General features: G+C 49.1%; 1 long non-coding RNA gene and 1 other non-coding gene across 3 annotated transcripts in view; one reads left to right on the top strand and one right to left on the bottom strand.

Annotated features, from left to right (window-relative positions):
* The first annotated feature begins 341 nt into the window (after positions 1 to 341).
* Positions 342 to 414, top strand: TRNAE-CUC. Its single transcript has one exon. It is a non-coding gene; the product is annotated as a tRNA-Glu (tRNA).
* Positions 415 to 9,369: 8,955 nt separating this feature from the next.
* LOC120866788 overlaps positions 9,370 to 13,439 on the bottom strand; it is a 9,431-nt gene continuing 5,361 nt past the window's right edge. The window contains exon 3 of one of the 2 annotated variants that reach the window (XR_005721737.1): positions 9,370 to 9,883. This is a non-coding gene — a long non-coding RNA (uncharacterized LOC120866788). Of the gene's footprint in view, positions 9,884 to 11,048; positions 11,357 to 13,439 lie in introns of those variants that run through there. The other variant, XR_005721736.1, reaches the window with a different exon arrangement.

The following is a 13,439-nucleotide window of genomic DNA, read 5'->3' on the forward strand; positions in this document are numbered from 1 at the left end:
ACCTGTTAATAAAAACACACAAACCCGTGTGGCCTCTGGCCCAATGACAGGGAACCTTCCTAATGGGGCAGGACCTTGGTTCTCACCGGTGCCTGCGTCCAAGGAAAGCACTCAAGATCTGGAGACTGGACTGCGGGGTCAGCCTCCGGGCCGCGGATCCTGTCTGAGCCTGTGCTCAACATAGTAGCCATCCTGGTCCCTCCTTCTTACCTGTGAAACCACTGGTGGTGGCATCTCTACCGCCACAGAAGCCTCAGATCCTGGGCTTGCCACTGTACCTCAGATCCTTCAACCTCCCTGAGCCTGCGGCTTCCTTCTCTTTAAAATGGGGATAAGGGACTTCCCTGGTGGTCCAGTGGCGAAGACTCTGTGTTCTCAAGGCAGGGGGCCCAGGTTCAATCCCTGGTCAGGGAACTAGAATCCCACACGCCACAGCTAAGACCTGGTGCAACCAAATAATTGAATTAAATAAATAATTCATTTTAAAAATAAACAAATAAATTTTAAAAATGGGAGTAAAAGGAATTTCCCAGCAGTCCAGTGGTTAGGACTCTGAGCTTCCACTGCTGGGAGCCTAAATTCGATCCCTGGTCAGGGAGCTAAGATCCTGCATAAATAAACAAATAAAAATGGGGGTAAAAATAAGCCCTGATAAAAAACAGGACCAATGCTGAAGCTGAAGCTCGAATACTTTGGGGACCTGATGCAAAGAACTGACTCATTGGAAAAGACCCTGATGCTGGGAAAGATTGAAGGCAGGAGAAGGGGAGGACAGAGGGAGGACAGAGGATGAGATGGTTGGATGGCATCACCGATGCAATGGACATGAATTTGAGCAAGCTCTGGGAGCTGGTGATGGACAGGGAACCCTGGCGTGCTGCAGTCCATGGGGTCACAAAGAGTCAGACACAACTGAGTGACTGAACTAAACTGAAAAATAGGCCCTGTCTCTTGTAAGAAGCCCCTTGAAGGGCAGGAGGCACGTGCTCATAATTGTGAGCAGCTGCTATTGTTAACTGCTAGTGCTGCTACTGTTACCACAGGAGGACCCCAATGTCTCCTCAACTTTGAGCCAGTCTCTCTACTTGCTCTCAGCCCAGAGGATCTCAGCTTTGATTCCTAGCCTCCCTCCTCTGCTGCAGCCTCGCCCCTGGCCCTGTAGCTCCACTGGGGTGGGGGCAGGCAGAGTCCCCTCTGCCCCCCGAACTCCTACAGGACGTCTCAAGCATGTGCTCTGCAGCCGGGCCCAAACCCCTGCACCCTCCCTTCCCAGAGGCTTCTCTCCTCAGGACCCAGCTAACCGGTCCCCCGGGTGTGTGTGGCCCCGACTGACGCCCTGCTGGTGCTCAATCACTCTGTCCTGGCCTTCCCACCCCTTGGTTGGGGGTCTGGCTGCCCAGGTGCCCATGCTCCCTCCTCCGGATGCTGATGTTCTGGCCTAGCCTCCTGCGGTAGACTAGACAGTAAAATCATTGGTGGGGGGTGCAGGGGCGGTGGTGAGATCTGGGGTGAGCTTCCATGTCCAAATGCCCCTTTCTCTGCCCTGAGCAGGCTCTTATTCCCCCCAAACCCACCCCTTGGAGAGACATGGCTGGCCCAGAGGAGCCAAGTTTGAAGTGAGACACCGGTCAGGGGTGGGAGAGGCAGACGGTGTCTGGTCCCTGTGGGGACCAGAATCAGACAGTGATGTTGGTCCCAGGGTGGGCCAGGGCCTTGGCTTTTTATGAAGCTCCTGACCCCTACCTTCCTGCTATTTATCACTGACCCGGATGGGGTGGATGGTAAGGAAAGAGGGGGAGGGATTCGGGGGTGCTGTGGACCACACAGAGAAAGGCACCTCTACTCCTTCCCATACCCCAGGTCTTGCGGAGTGGGGGTCAGGCCAAAGCTGGAGGATTGCTCCTCATGGCCCATGCAGGGGCCATTTATTTATTATGCACCCACCACATCCACATCTGGGGAAGCTGCGGGGTGCAGACTAGACTAGACCAGGGCCCACGTGCAAAGCTTGGCACTCCATAGGGTAGATGGGATATCGGAGGGGGAAGGAGAGGGCAGCCAGCCATCCTGAGTCCTTCCCTTGATCCAGGGGCTATAACACGTTATTTCATGTAATACCCAAGACAACTCCGGAAGTGGTACCATGATTATCGTCTCCTTTGTAGGGATGAGAACACCGACGCAGGGAGAGATGTTGACAGAGCAACTGGTGTTTGAACCTAGTCACCATCTGACTGTAGCTTCTGGCAAATGCTCAGCCCAGGAACTCCAAGGAAAGTTTCTGCAGGAGCCCCAGGAGGGGAGGGATTCCAGTGGAGGTTGACATCATGGATGCGTCCCATGGGAACGTGGCACTCTGCCCAGCCACATGGGGCGGGGATACTCATCACAGCATTGGCTGCAACAGCAAGCACCTGTTGGAGAGAAGGCTGTTAAATAGAACAGGGGGATAATTTGTGCTAATGTCACCCAGTTATTTTTTTCTGATCTTTTTCAATTGTTTGCTTTTCTTCCCCCCCAAGTCACACCACATAACATGTAGGACGTTAGTCCCCAACCAGGGATGGAACCAGTGACCCCTGCATTGCAAGCGCAGTGTCTTAACCACTGGACTGCCAGGGAAGTCCCTCCCCCAGCTGTTAAAAGCAGGGAGCCCACCTCTCTCTATGTTGATTTGGAATACATCCAAGTTACATGTATATATATAAGTGTAGTTATACTTACATATTTAATATACATTTAATATGTAAGTATAATTCCATTTGTTGTTGTATAGTCACTAAGTCATGTCCAACTCTTTTGCGATCCCATGGACTGTAGCTCGCCAGGGTCCTCTGTCCATGGCAGGTTCCCAGGCAAGAATACGAGAGTGGGTTGCCATTTCCTTCTCCAGCAGATCTTCCCGACCCAGGGATCAATCAAATTCAAGTCTCTTGCACCTTCTTGCATTGGCAGGTGGATTCTTTACCACTGAACCATCAGGGAAGCAATAATTCCATTTACCTACATTTAAAGAGAACGTACATATATATGCTGGTAGATCCACATAAACTTCTGGAAGTGTGCTTGTGGAGCGACCTTGCATTTGAAGGAGGGGAATTAAGAGGAGGAAAACAGAGACTTGTTTTTCATTTCATACCATACGCATGCATTACTTTTCTAACCAAAAAGCACAGTCTAAGCTTTTCTTTTAATAGGCCTAAAGATATAGGAAAGATCTTGATAGGGAGGAATGAGGAAAGGGCACTCCAGGTGGACTGAACAAGCAGGAAGACACAGGGGTGATTCTGGGGGAAAACTTCTGGTTTCTGGGGTAGGCGGCATCACAGGACGGGTTGGGAGGATGATGCACAGCAGCAAGACTGGGCAGGCAGGTAGGCGTGTGCTGGAGACTCTGATGGATCAGGATAAAGTGTTTTTATTTTATCTTGTAAGTAATGGAGGTTGGTTTATTTTTTATTTTTTGGCTGTGCTGTGAAGCATGTGGGATCTTAGTTCCCCCACCAGGGATCAAACCCATGCCCCCTGCACTGGAAGCATGGAGTCTTAACCACTGGACTTTCATGGAAGTCCCAGTGGAGGGTATTTGTGTTTTTTTTTTTTAATTGAGAAATTGCATTCTACTATTTTATACTTACATAGCCCTCTGTGAAAGGGGGCTTTGTCAGACATGTTTACATTTTTCAATCTCAACAGCAATCCTGCAAGGTAGGTCAGGGCGAGTTTTACAATGAGGAAACAGGCTTTGTGAGTAAAGACCACACATTCAGTTTTAAAATGAGAAGCTTTGCCCTTTGTACGCACTGCTTTGCAGGAGGGCAGTAGAGAGGAGAAACCACCGACCGGTTCCCCAACCCAGCAGAATGACAGGCTTCCAAGTCTCCCTCGTGACATTCAGATCAAGGAGATGAGACATCGTGACCCTTGGGAGAGAAGGGCAAAGGACCTTGAAGTCATCAGTTCACAAACTCAAAAAAGCTCTGATGACATACCTTTCCTGGGGAGTAAAATATTAGTGGTTTCTTTGTTAGTCATAGCTAGGATTTAAACTAAATTTCTTTTTCTTCCTACAGGCTCATTTATTTTTATTTTATTGGAATATATAATTACTTCCCTGGTGACTCAGGCAGTAAAGAATCTGCCTGCAGTACCGGAGACCCAGGTTCAACCCCTGAGTCAGGAAGAGCCCCTGGAGAAGGGAAAGGCAACCCACTCCAGTATTCTTGCCTGGAGAATTCCACCGACAGAGGAGCCATGGCTACAGACCATGGGGTCTCAAAGAGTGTCAGACATGATTGAACGACTGACAGCCGTAATTACTTTACAGTGCTGTGTTAATCTGCTGTACAAAGAAATGAATCAGCAATATGTACACATATATCCCCTCCCTCTAATTTTTGTTAGAACACAATGAAGTTCTATTGAATGAAGGGATATGCCCACTTTCTTGTTGAGGTTCAGAGAGGTTTAGGGCTGTGCCTAAGGCCACAGGGCTGATGGAGCCCAGAAGAGAGTGCTGGACCCAAGTCCTACACTCTTTCCATGGACCACACAGTAACAGACTGGTTTGGATGAAGATGCGGAGGCCAGTGAGGAGGCTGCTAAGAGTCCAGGGACTGGAGCGGGGCGGGACCTGGAGACCCAAATGGTGGGGTCTATTGAGAAAGTCATCCTCTCTCTTCAGAATTTAGCCAACACAAGACCCTAGAGTTCCTTTCCATTTATGCTCCAGGTTTACCTCCCCTCACCCACGGGCTCCACAGGACAAAGTCAGGAAAGAATGGACTTGGGTAGGTGAAACGGAGGGGTTTTCCAGAGACGGGAACCAGCATCTCCCTCCGCTTGCTGCCGGCATTGATGGTGCAGGCCCGTCACCTAGTGTCGCTACGGGGTACTGCACTAAGGGACGCAGGGGGATTTCCTTTCGTCTGTATACACTTGGCAGTCGGGCGCGACTCTTGAGAGGGCTTGTGAGTGTCGGTAAGATGCTAAAGCCTATATAACTCTTCCCCCTACCATCCTGAATGTCTTTCAGGTTGTCCTGTGATCCTCTACAGGGATGCTTGGGGATTACAAGACCCCCGGCACCCCATGAACTGCCTGCTGTAAGGCGAGTGCAGAGAAAAAGAGAGTGAGGTGGGCAGTCAGGCAAGAAAAGGAAATTTACTAGAGGGAAAATGAGAGGGTGACTGGCCCTTGGGAAGAACCAGTGTCCTCCCTTTCTGACGGGGTCTTTCTTACAACCCGCAATGAAGAATTCTCTGAAGGGATGGTTAATTTTTATTCTGTAGCTGAGTCCTGCGGTCATGTAGCCGAAGGTCTGGAATCTGATGGTCTCGTACCTTTCAGAAGGTAGACACCAGTGAGAAAACAGAAATCATTTGGGCAATTTGGTCAGTCTCAAGGGTCACTGTGATTTTATTCTTAGTTTGCGAGGTCAACATAATGAGCCGTCTTAACAATGAGCCCCCATGTAGACCCTATCATTCCAGCCTTTTTGATTTAGGATAAGGGCCGAAGGTCAATCTTCTGTAACTGCTTCCTTCGGGACAGGGGCATCGTGGGGGTGAGATAAGAAAAGGCTGGAATGTGGGTCAAGGGGATCTGTGTGGGGTTGAAGATTTTGATAATTTGAGTGAGTTAGAAGTAACTTGTGGATAGTTCGGCTGGTGAAGCCTTGTAAGCAATCCTGAAGAAATTTTGAAAGAAGACCCATTAAACATGGGCTGAAAGTTAGAATACGGATTCAGTCCATGGGGTCGCTAAGAGTCCGGCATGACTGAGCGATGTCACTTTCACTTTTCATTTTCATGCTTTGGAGAAGGGAATGGCAACCCACTCCAGTGTTCTTCCCTGGAGAATCCCAGGGACGGGAGAGCCTGGTGGACTGCCACCTATGGGACTGCACAGAGTTGGACACGACTGAAGTGACTCAGCAGCAGCAGCAGGAGAGGGCCTAGAAAATGCAGGACCCAGGGCACCCAATTCCAATTGTTCAGCCAGTTTTCCCATGAATTCCTGAGGTGGTGCCGTAGTCTTGAGGCCTGTTTGTCAGATTTCTTGCTACTTCCTTTACAACGCCTGGTTTGTTGGTTTCCTCCAAAAACAGACACAGGCCCCCCTTTTTTCTGACGTTAGAAGGTCTAACCCCCTTCTGTTTTGGAGGACCACGGCTGCCGGAGAATCTAGCTGGTTTTGGATAGTGATAAGGCTGGTAGCTATTTCATTTAGGCTCTCAGTGAGGTCTTTAGAAAGGCTTTGGTAATAATTTATTTTTATTTTTTATTTTTTATTTTTTTAAAGATTTATTTATTTATTTTGGTGGCTGTGCTGGATCTTCGTTGCAGTGCTTAGTTGCCCTGTGGCATGTGGGATCTTCCTGAACCGGGAATCGAACCAGTGTCCCCTGCATTGCAAGGCGGACTCCTAACCACTGGACCAGCAGGGAAGCCCTGGTAATAATTTAAAGAGGTTGTGAGTCCTGTGGTCTCTGTCCCAATCCCAGCCGCTGTTCCTAAACTGATCAATAGAGAAATGAATTGCCTGTCTGGGGTCAGTTATGAGTTAGCGGGATATGGAGGGTCTGATTGTTAGGAGCAATAGAAGTATCTGGGGTCAGATATACCAGGGTGTATGTTCCTGTCCAGTTAGTGGGAAGACGTAAATAGGCGGTGGCTCCACATAAGAAAAACATTCCAGCAGTAAGAAGACAACAGCTGAAATCGATAGCAAATAGGAGTCTTTCTGGGAACTTGTTAGTAGTCTCTGAAACTGAACTTGCCAGCGTAGCCCCTACAGGAGGCGTAGAAAGAAGTCTCTCTGAGAAAGCAAAAGAATGTCCTGCAGTTCCCGAGTCGTGGTAGACCGATCGGCTTGAAGGGAAGGTGAGATGGGAAGTGTAATTACAGGGGTGCGGTGCTATAGTTCCTAGTTGACGGTGAGAATCGTTTACAGAGTTTTGACTAGGAAAACAGAAAGGAGCCTGTTGTTGCAGAGGTGGTGGGTGTTAAGGAGCAGTAACCAGGCTAGACTAGAAGGTGGGTTGGGATGGTAATAGAAGCTTTGAATTTTGTGAGAAGGTCTCTTCCAAGAATAGGAGTGGGGCATTAGGGGAGTATGAGAAAAGAATGCAAAAATGGGGTATCTTGAAGTGTGCAAGGTAGAGGCTCGGTTATTCGTGGTGTAGATATTAAAACCTCAACCCCCATAACAGAGACCTGGGAGACCTTGGTTTTTCCCGAGTAGGCAGGCATAGCAGAGTAAGTGGCCCCTGTCGATGAGAAAAGAGATCGGCTTACCTGCCACTGTGAGAGTTACCCTGGGCTCCTTAGAGGTGGCGAGAGTTGGGGCCTGGAGCCCTGGGCACCTCTAATCTTCAACGGCGAGTCCGAGGAGGCTGGGCAGAGCTGGGTCAGAGGACTGCTGCTCGGGACCAGGAGGGGATGTCTGGATCCCTAAGGGGGATTTGGGCAGCTGACCTTCCAGTGTCCCTTTATGCCACAGTGTCCCTTTATGGGACACGGGCCTGGAGGGGGCCTTGGCTTTAGGCACGAGCCAGCCCAGTGGCCTTCTTTGCCGCATTTGAAGCAGGGCCCACATGGCTTCCTGCCTTTTTTGGTTGATGGAAATTTGGAGCCATGTAAGGCAGTGGCTAAAAGGTGGTATTTGGCCTTATCTCGTTGGGCCTTCTCTAGCTTTGCCTGTTTTTCCCGATTATTGAAAATCTTAAAGGCTAAATTTAAAAGGTCTTATTGAGGGGTTTGAGGGTCTTCTGCCTTTTTTAGTTTCTTTCAGATGTCTGGGGATGCTTGGGAGATAAAATGGGTGTTAAGGACAATGGTTGCCCTCTGCTGAAGTGGGATCAAATCTTGTATATTTTTGTAGGGCTTCCGTTAACCTGGCTAGAAATTGTGCTGGGTTTTTGCCTAGCCCTTGAGTTATTAGCCAGAGCTTATCAAAGATGATGGCTTTATGTTCTGCCTTTTGAAGGCCCACAGTGAGGCAAGCAACCATGTGATGACAGGCTGTTGGCCCAGGTCTCCCTTCCTGATAATCCCAGTTGGGATCATCTCTGGCGGGGGACAGCCGTGGCCCCTGCGGGCTTCGTGTCCTCAGTCCTGTGTATCTCATCAGCTTGCACCTGAGAGGTTTGCCATACTTGTTCCTTCTCTTCGGGGAGGAGAGTGGAGGAAAGGATGATGTAAAGATCATGCCAGATTAAGTCGTAGGACTGGGTAAGATACTTGAATTCTTCTAGAGAATTATCCGGGTCTGAGGAGAAGGAGCCAAGACGCTTTTTGGTTTGCGATAGATTGATGAGGGAGGCTGGGACAGGAACCCAAACAAATCCTTCTGCTCCAGCTGCTTCCAGGAAAAGAGAAGTCGGGCAGGGGAAGGAGCGGGGCCCTGCGGGGAAGTTTCCTGTTTTAACGTTGTTCAGGACAGGTTATCAGGAGGGGATCTAGGGAGGCTGGGGTAGAGCCTTGGGACCCTCGGGGTAGAGAGTGGAGCTGGGGTCTCAGCGCTTGCCTTTGGAACAGCCAGGGGAGGGGGTTCGGAGCGGTGGTGGCCTGTGCTAAAGAAGGAGGGAGGGAGAAGGGGGCGTAAGGTGGAGGTTGTAGAACTGGATCTGGAGCGGCTACAAGGGGATTGGGAGCGACAGGGGGTGGGCTGTGGTCAGAAAGGTCGAAGGAAGAAAAATCTGAACAGGGATCGGGAGACACTGTGTGCGGAGGATGTGGCCCACAGTCAGTTCAGTCAGTCAGTTCAGTCGCTCAGTCGTGTCCGACTCTTTGCGACACAGTAGGCTGAGCGTATTTGAGAAGTAGAACAGAATTCACAGAGGGAGGGTCCAGAGCGGAGAGAGCGAAGAAAGCCTGAACAGAAGGGATCTCTGACCACTTGCAGAAGGTTTCGAGGTCCCGTAGGGTATTATAATCAGGAGTTCCGTTTTCTGGCCATTGGGACCTGTTATCAAATCTGTATTGCAGCCAGTGTTAAGAACAGTAAATAAGGCTTTTTGGTCTTATCTCCCATTGGAAGCCCAAGGCTTTTAGGTTTCAGAGAAAGCATCCTAGAGGATGCTTGAGGGCTGGGATTGAGAATTTCCTGTTGTGGCCATATAGGGAGGTTAGATGAGGGCGAGAGAAAGCGAGGAGAAAGGGCCCAGGGAAAAGGTGTCTCTGTTCTCAGGACCTTCTCAGAGAGGAATAACAGGAATAATAGTCTGCTTTGCAATGGGCATCCCCTATTTCAAAGTGAGGCCCATGGGGATACTCCGGCCTAGCTTTAGAAGAGGGGTGGGAGAGAGAGGATGTGGGCTGGTGTGTGGGTGCCAGTCGAACGAGGCAAGTGGAGAGTCCTGTCCTGGAGCTCATCTTGGTTTCGCGGCAAGGTCCAAGGGAGGGGGCCACCAGAGGTGTCGCGGTGGATCTCTCCTCCCAGAATGGAAGGCAAGGGTGAAGAAAAACAGAGCGAACTGGGAAGTCAGGCAAGAAAAGGAAATTTATTAGAGGGAAAACGAGAGGGTGACTGGCCCTTAAAGAGAACCAGCGTCCTCCCTTTCTGATGGGATCTTTCTTATATCCCGCCAATGAAGAATACTCTGAAGGGATGGTTAATTTTTCGCCTGTCGCTGAGTCCTGCGGTCACGTAGCCGGAGGTCTGGAATCCAGTGGTCTTGTAGCCTTGAGAAGGTAGCCACCATCAGCAAAACAGAATGTCGTTTGGGAAATTTGGTCAGTCTCAAGGGTCATTCTGATTTTATTCTTTGTTCGCAAGGTCAACATCATGAGCCATTTCTACCATGAGCCCCCATCAAGGCCCGATCACCTGCTCCTCAGGGGAAGTATTGGGGTGTCCAGTGTCCCAGGGGCTAATTATACTCCAATGTTAAAAAAAAGTAAAAAATAAAAATTAAATTTAAAAAATGTATCCTTTGTAATTAATCGGCAACAGTTTGTAAACTCTTTTCTTGGTTTCTATGACCCTCCAGCAAATTATCAAACCCAAACAGGGGGTCCTTGGAGCCTCTGATTGGTAGCTGAGTCAGACAAAAGTTGTAGGTAACCTACTGACCCACGGCTTACAGTCTTGTGGGGCTGGGACTTTGAACCTATGGGGTCTCTGCTAACCCAGGTCGTTAGGGTCAGAATTGCCTGGTGTGAAAACCCACATATCTGGCGTCAGAACTGTTGCAAGCGTAAGCAGAAGGAGACAGTGAGTGAGTTTTTCCTAAAACACATCCACACAAGGAAGTACCGAATAGCACTCTTAAAGAATGTGGCTGGGCTCCACCGCTGAGCCAGGAAGACTTCTGCTGTAGATAATTGTTTGCACCCCCCCCCCCCCCCCCCCGTTCATATATTGAAACCTGACTCCTAAGGAGAGGCTTTGGAGGTGGGGCTTTTAAAAAATAATTAGGTCATGAAAGCAGAGCTCTCATGCATGGGATGGTTGTTGTTGTTTAGTTACTAAGTCCTGTCTGACTCTTCTGCAACCCCCGGGGACTGTTAACCGCCAGGCTTCTCCGTCCATGGGATTCTCCAGGCAAGAATATTCCTTCTCCAGGGGATCTTCCTGACCCAGGGATTAAACTGATGTCTCCTGCACTGGCAGCCAGCCAGTCTATGTGGCATTTTGTTATAACAGCTTGAATGGACTAAGACCATCTGCAACACATATTAAGATATTTGAAGTGAAAAAGCAAGTTGCAAAATAATGCCTCAAGTATGATTTTATTTAGCTAAGAGGTGTGTGTGTGTATGTATGTATGTGTGTGCGTAAACACCTGGATCCCCTCACTATCAGCCCAGATCTCAGTTTGGAAATAAGAAACTGAGCACATGGGGACTTCCCTGGGGGTCCACTGGCTAAGACTCCATGCTCTCAATGCAGGGTTCCCAGGTTCGATCCCTGGTCATGGAACTAGATCCTGCATGCTGCAACTGAGACCCGGTGCAGCCAAATAAATACATAAATATTAAAAGAAGAAGAAGAACAAGAAGTGATGCTGAAAGCTCCGCTTCTCTGTACACCGGTTCCAAATCAAATCTTGGAGACAGAGTTTTGGGTGATATAAAAAAGGATAGCTTTATTGCTTTGCCAGGCGAAGGGGGACACAATGGACTCATGTGTCCCCATGTATCCCAACTTGGACACACTGAGAAGCTTTATTTTAATTGCCCAAAAAGGGCATGATCAGCTTGTGGACATTCTTCTGATGGATTGGTGGTGAGGTAAGTAGGAATCAGCATCGTCAACCTTTGGGTCCAACTGGTTGGGAGGCTCCATACTTGTGGGCAGCACATGACTTCTTTAATCATGGACTTCTCCCACCTGGAGGGGGGTTTAGTATCTGCAAAACAGCTCAAAGACATTGTTGTGTGTGTCCCTTAATGAAGAAATAAGATCTTGCCCCAAGGCTGCTCTTGACCGTTTCTCCTTGGTCTCCCATCCTCTCCCCTTATCAACAACTGCTTGAATCTGCCCATTGGAACTCAGGAAAGATCATGGAGGCTGAATAAAGGCAGTTTCCTGGAATCAAAGAAGTGGGGGAACACAGAAAGGCCTTGTGCCCAGAAGCCCACAGGGCCCTGCACGCTATCAGAAGAAGCTGAGCACATGACGTCTACAAACACTCGCTATCTCCCGCCAGCTCCCCTCACTCTCAGATCCAAGGTCCCTAATCCACTTAATTAACCAACTCCCCTCCCTCCCCGGCCATCAGCTGCTTCTTCTGTGAGATCTCAGGACTCATCTAGGTCTGAACTGGGGCCACATGATTAGGAAAGTGTTGCTGGGTGGTGACAGGCTGCAGCAGGTGACAGGGCAGAAGGGACGAGGGAGCTTCTGGCATCCCTCTGATAAAGACACTAGTCCCATCGCAATGGCTCCACTCTCATGACCAATCACCTCCCAAAGGCCCCACCTCCGAGTACCAGCCCCTGAGGGGTCAGGTTTCAACATATGGATTTTTGGAGGGGACCCTATATCCTGGCTCCAAAATCACTGCAGATGGTGACTGCAGCCGTGAAATCAAAAGGCAATTGCTTCCTGGCAGGAAAGCCATGACAAACGTAGACAATGAGTTGTAAAGCAGAGATATTCCTCTGCCGACAAAGGTTTGTGAAGTCAACGCTGTGCTCTTCCCATTGGTCACGTCCGGTTGCGACAGCTGGACTATAAAGAAGGCAGAACACCAAAGAATTGATGCCTTCGAACTGTGGTGCTGGAGAAGACTCTTGAAAGTTCCTCGGACAGCCAGGAGATCAAACCAGTCAATCTTAAAGAAGATAACCCTGAATATTCACTGGAAGGACTGATGCTGTAGCTGAAACACCAGTATTTTGGTCATCTGATGAGAACAGGCGACTCACTGGAAAAGTCCCTGATGCTGGGAAAGATCGAGGGCGGAAACAGAAGAGAGCGTCAGAGGATGAGATGGCGGGACAGTATCACCAATGCAATGGAAATGAACTTGGGCAAACTCCAGGAGATGGTGAGGGACAGGAAGGCCTGGCATGCTGCAGTCCACGGAGTCACAAACAGTCGGTCACGCCTGGGTAACTCAACAGCAGCATCAATAACCTGGATTCTCCCCTGAGCCATCAGAGCGGGTGCAGCCCTGCCCATACCTTCTCCAGACTGTGAGAGAAGCAGAAAAGTTTCTGCTTTTTTAAGTCACCCAGTTTGTGGTCATTTGTTCTAGCAGCCCAGGAAACCAACACATTGAGTTATTCAAGTTCTATAACAAGAACCACCAAAACCACACCATCAGCTCTAGCTCTGACTCTCCTTGTCAGAGCTTCTTGCACTCCTTTAAAAAGCCCAACTTATTAGTAGATAGGGTAGGGGGTCCCTGGAACCAGGCATGGCTTTCTTGACAGAAGAGATGCTATTTTTGGCTGAAAAGTCATTTTGTGATCTAAGCCTGGCCACAGTGCTTGCTGAACAGGTTTCAGTAACTAGTGATTTTAAGAGAACAAAAGAATGCAGGCAAGGGACTTCCCTGGTGGTTCAGAGGTTGAGACTCTGCACACCCAATGGAAGGGGCCCAGGTTCAACTCCTAGTCCGGGAGCTATATATCCTGCCTGCCACAACTAGGACCCAATGCAGCCAAAAAAAAAAAAAAAAAGTTATCAGGCAAGAGAAGTAATAATAGCAAAGATAATAAATTAGTTGTAAAGACTTCGGGTTTTATTTCAATGGTAAAGATTAGCTTGGAGCCCTTTCTTGAGCGGTTTTGCAGAATTTAAACCCCTCAGCCACAAGGTCAACCAGAACCTCAAGAATGATCTTGGTGACCTTTTCTGACCCTCATGACTTCATTCAGCCAAAGTTTGGTCTCTGTTGACCTTTGCCCCAATTCGATGCGTTTATTTTCCTCTGCTCCACCCCTTCATGAATATACATATACTACTCAACCCCACCCCTTCAT

The sequence above is a fragment of the Oryx dammah genome, unplaced genomic scaffold, assembly GCF_014754425.2.
Source record: "Oryx dammah isolate SB20612 unplaced genomic scaffold, SCBI_Odam_1.1 HiC_scaffold_8, whole genome shotgun sequence".
In the NCBI taxonomy this organism is placed as follows: domain Eukaryota; kingdom Metazoa; phylum Chordata; class Mammalia; order Artiodactyla; family Bovidae; genus Oryx; species Oryx dammah.